The sequence below is a fragment of the Mchenga conophoros genome, linkage group LG12 (genome assembly GCF_057382185.1).
Source record: "Mchenga conophoros isolate Kocher_MC1m ecotype Shallow Benthic linkage group LG12, M_conophoros_male_GT1.1, whole genome shotgun sequence".
In the NCBI taxonomy this organism is placed as follows: Eukaryota; Metazoa; Chordata; class Actinopteri; order Cichliformes; family Cichlidae; genus Mchenga; species Mchenga conophoros.
In genome coordinates, this window is record NC_140537.1 from 10,189,807 (window position 1) to 10,194,949 (window position 5,143).

Consider the following 5,143-nt stretch of genomic DNA (forward strand, 5'->3'; position numbering starts at 1 on the left):
CATCTTTTCAGAAACATTCATATGTGTTAACATTTTAGTTTGACTGCATCCGAAAGTGGAATACAGTATAAATTCCAGGCGGCCCACATTTATATACAGTCTATACCTTTTTATGCCAACTCAGTATCATATCGAGTCATTGAATGTATATATTTTAAAAGAAAGTATTTTATAGGTTTGCAAAACTCTCTTTAAACCCTCTATAAATGTTATTTCTAAAAAAGAAAAAGTTACTGTTAATTTTTAATGTGTTTGATTAATTATCAGCATAAATGCCATTTGTTTTCAGTCCATCACATGACATTACTATGATCCATGAATTTGGCCTACCCTCTGAAAGGACAAAATACTGTATGTGTATGTGTTTGCATTGAGCGCCCTCATGTGGTAGAAGTGAATTCAAGGACATTGATGAGTGTGAACAAATTGAGAGACATGGCAGTTCTTTGCATAGAGGGCATCTTAAAACCTTTAATAAGTCAAAATTAAATACAAATATGGAACAAATTTCCTGTAGTACAAAGAGTTTACTAACACGTGACTTACTATCCACAGAATGTAGCAGAGAGAACAACAAGTAAGACTGCAGTTTGATGTCATTGCTACAGATGAAAGCTCGTCATCTTAATCTCAACATGGGCTTCGGATCCACGAAGAGAGAAACAGATATGTAAATAATTTAAACCAACCTGGTTTAGTTTGTCAGCTCTGAAGAGTTATTTGAAGTTCACACATCACATCGACATAGTGTTTATTCTGTTGCAATAACAGTGAGGCAGTGTGGCATTTCCTACAAGTCAGTATCGCTGATACAGCATAACATCAATCGGCTCAAATGTGACTTTGTTCCCCAGCCTGTGAAGGGTTTTTTTTTTCCTTTCTTTTTTTCCCCTCTATTAAACAGTTCAAGCTATAAGCTGGACCAAAACTGGACATGTCTATGTATGTCTGCATGTGACATTTAGGGGATGAAAAGGAAATGTGAAGCCCTTTTGTTAATAAGAAATTTGAAGTCCTGGCTCACATCAGGTCGCACATTTTGTAAGATTAAATATGAATGTCCGCATAGTGCTTGCAAGGCTGCATCTATGAGCTCCGATCAGCGCACACTGGAGGGTCACACAAATGTAGCAGCTAATTCATTTGATGCTGCAGTTACACATGCAAAATGTAATCTACATAATGTGCAATAATACCAATGTATTCTAAAGAGAATAACAGAGGAAATATGTTTCTGAAATAACCAGAAAGCAAAAAAAGCTGCTGAGGTCAGACCGCAGCTGCATCTTGTCACCATCAGCTAACGCATGCTTTTAAACTGTCTCAACATATAACTTCTTCAATAAATAAAATCTATGTATTATTAAGATATGGTTAACTCACACACACTTCAAACTTGAGCACAGCATCAAAATTAGATCACACACACTCATATGTTTTATACTATATCAAGAAATCATAAAAAAATAAAATGCTGGTCTACAATATGAACCAGTAATACATGTATTTTTTTCCTACTGACACATCTCATGCACAGAGAGGTATCAGTGTCCTTTGACAGATTTAAAAACATGCCGATGTGTTTAGGTGCAGATGCCAAAAGCTGCGAGTTACAATGCGCTGACCTCGTTTTCCATTAAAGATAACATCTAACATTCACTAGTTTATGTATGTAAAGAGAAACATTCTTAAGTCACTTAAGTTTTATCACATCTAGTAAAGGGGCCTCGTAAAAGAAGGATAATAAAAATGCTGAATTTTAAAAAATAAATAAATACACCGCACAAATCAAAAGCGTCATATTGTGAGTTTGAACTCACAGAAAAGCACATTCTCATCCTAATGGGATCGTGAAAACAAAACAAAAAAAACACTACAGGTACAGGCACTTCTTTTTTCTGTAAAAAGTAGGTCAGTTCAAACCTGTGAAGAAAGCCAAAAATAGGATAATATTACAACATCATCAAAAATTTGCTCGTTTAATATCTCAACTCGGATTCCAACCCAAGATTTTCGTATCTCACTCAGCTCCAGTCTCCACACGCCTGTGTCTGAGAACAAAGGTTACACCCATATGAAAATACAGCAATCTTGAAGTTTTCTGCATCTAATAACCTCACAGCATGAAGATTAAATCATTTAAGCTAAATAATATCAATTAAACGCTACGGTTTGTAACTTAAAGTAGCCTGTAAGACTATGAGACCCTCTGTGACAAAAGAACTAGACGGTGAGACTCGAAGAAACACAAAATGACTACAAGCAGCGTGTTCATGTACTCATTACATCTCAGTGCGTGACTGTTTTATGCATGTCTGTGTACTCTTGTCTCTCTTTGAGGTGGGTCTTTTTTTTTTGTCTCTGTACACATTTTAAATTCCCCTATGGGAATTTTCCATCACTGAAATTATTTTTCATATCGCACTGTCGTTGTACTTGCTGATTAAGTTTGTCCTATCTTTTTGACATTGAAAACCATTTCAAAGCAATCTCTTCTGTAGTTATTTTACATCTATTTATGTTTTACATTATTTGTGGAGTCATCTGGTCTTTGTAGTTTTTTTTGCATCTCTCTGTGTCTTTGAAGTCATCTGAATCTCATTTTATTCATTCAACATATCTGTTTGTTCTGGGGCTTCTTGTGGGGACAGTTATTTTCTTTTTGTGGACATTTTTTATCTTTAAAATTGCTTTGCATCTCGCTGAAGAGATGGCTCTTTGAAGTTGTTCTGCATCTCTTTGTCTCTCTTTGTAATTATTAGGTCTGTTTTTAGTTATTCTGCGTAGTCATTTTCCTTCTTATAGATCGTTTTAAATCTTCCTGCAAATATATCTCTCTTGAAATTATGTTGATGATAGGTGATATCATTTTGTAGCCATTGGTCTTCAGGATTTTTCTTTGTAGGTCTTGTTTTGGAATAGTAATCCATCTCCCTGAATCTGTTTATTCTGCATCATTTTCTCTGCATATCTTTGTAATCCTTTAGTCTTTGTTGTTTGATCTTTGCAGTTATGTACTCTCTTCAAAATAGATTTGCATCTTTCTGTAGTTGTTGCTTTAAATCATTTTTAAATCTCTTTGGTGACATTCTCTTGATTTAGCTACTTATGGTCATTTTCCCCAGCTTGTGGTTTTGAATCACTTTGTACTTATTTTATTAGTCTGTATCATAGTAGTTATTTTCTCACTTTGCATCACTGTATTCATGTTTCAGTGTAGTTTTGTTCTGACTTTGTGTTTCTGTGATCACACTTGATGTACTTTCTGTACTGTTAAAGGTACTGTTCATAGAGAAAATCATGTTACCCACTAGCTAGTAGGGGGCACATTTCCTTTCAGTGTCACCAGTTTCAGTGATTTGTCTCATCCCATCTCAGGAGCTTTTGAGAGTTTAACAAGTAAACTGTCCCAAGTATCACATGGACGAACTGTCACAATATTAAAACCACTGACAGGGGAAGTGAAAAACATTAATCATTTCTTTACAATGTAATATTCAGCTAGAAAAAAAAACGTCCCATTGGCTGTGGATGCTATTCTAACATGTACTAACCAACTGAACAACGTTACAAACCAAGCAATCGACATCAACTGGATTAGCTAGAACAAATACTTTTTTGAAAAAGCCAGAGATTACTATCAAAAGATACTTATAGACTTTTTTAGAACCTGTATGCAAATATATGTTTATTTTTAATAAAATATGTTGCATTTCCATTTGGGCAAATCAGCTCAACTACCATCTCTGTTACTGTTTCATGGGCAAACAGCACACTGCTGCAAGCTACTGTATCTTCCACAGATCCAACATTAACTAACCCTGCAAATAACAATAGAAATGGAACAGTGTACACATGAACACAGACACTCACAGACCGAACGTTCGAGTGAAATACTGCATTCAGAATTCATGGAATTCAAGCAATGCCCACCACCACAAATGATTATCAATGAACACAGGAGTCTGAGTTGGAGGCACAGAATGGGGAAAAAAAAAAAAGCAAACCAGTTTGAAATTCTACTGCACTACAAACTGTGTGCACAGCTGCGCAATATTCTGTAGGCTACATGGGTGTCACACTGTTACAGTTCCTTTAACAGTGTGACAAACTTGACTGTAAAGAAAGAAAGAAAAAAAAACAGCTTACCAAATGCTAGGCAATAAACTCAATAAAGAGCCTAGACCTTGCAATGTCTGTAAGTCGTTCAAAATACAAAGCTACGGTGTCACTGGTCTAAGGTTCAATATTTTCAGTCATTTAGGACAGGTTTTGGTGTTGCAAATTTAAGCTAAATGCTTAAAATAAGCTAACAAATTAGCATTAGCTTCAACATGAGCACTATAGTGGACAGTTGGTTTGTTTTTTTCTTTTTATAGCTGCTCTACCAGAATTTTTATATTAATGATTGGCCACAAAACTACATGTCATATAAAACAGCTCGATTACACAGTTTTAATTCAGTCACACCACTCTGATTCAGCCTGTTCCCAACAGCAGGCAGTTGTTTTCACTGCCAAACCTACTGTCTGAAAACAAATTAAGCTAACAAGATAGTTGGTAGCTAGTTTAGCTAGCTAGCTAGCTAACAAGCCACAAAAACCTTTTTAAGAGTTGGTGGAGACAAAAACAGTACTAAGGAGATAAAAATTATTTTTACCACATCACCAAGTTGTCAGACACATGTCTGGAAACTTAAATAAAACATTATCAGCTAAACGAATCTCCTGTTGTTAAATCTTTTAAGGGTTGCCAATAATATTAGATTTTTAAGGAGTTTGTAAAAAAAACTCCTTAAAAAAACGTACACTTCATTTGATGGACTTATAATAAGCATGCTAGCTATTCTCTATTATTTTGTCATTAGGATAGCACAGTTGTTTCAAAACACTGGCCTGAGGGACTTCTTGGGGGAGGGAAAATAACACATTATCAGCCAAATACCAGTATGGATGTTATTTTCACTTTGGTAGGTATTTGCAATTTTTGTCAAACACAAACTCGGTTCAATTGGTAAGATAAGAATGGCTACACAAGTTTTTGGCCAGTGGCAAGTGGCCCAAAAGAACTTGCTCTGGTCTTGCATATTGCCACCATTAAAATCATACCAAATTCAAAAAAACCAAATAAATGTCAAAAGGCA

The 5,143-nt window shown here is 35.3% G+C and overlaps 1 protein-coding gene across 4 annotated transcripts in view; it reads right to left on the reverse strand.

The window, feature by feature from the left end:
• Window positions 1-442: 442 nt before the first annotated feature.
• LOC146562143 (TNF receptor-associated factor 2-like) overlaps window positions 443-5,143 on the reverse strand; it is a 39,473-nt gene continuing 34,772 nt past the window's right edge. For 3 of the 4 annotated variants that reach the window (XM_085293641.1, XM_085293638.1, XM_085293640.1), the window contains one exon: window positions 443-5,143. This exon is cut by the window's right edge and continues 310 nt beyond it. The gene's annotated coding sequence lies outside the window, so the exon portion shown is untranslated. The other variant, XM_085293639.1, reaches the window with a different exon arrangement.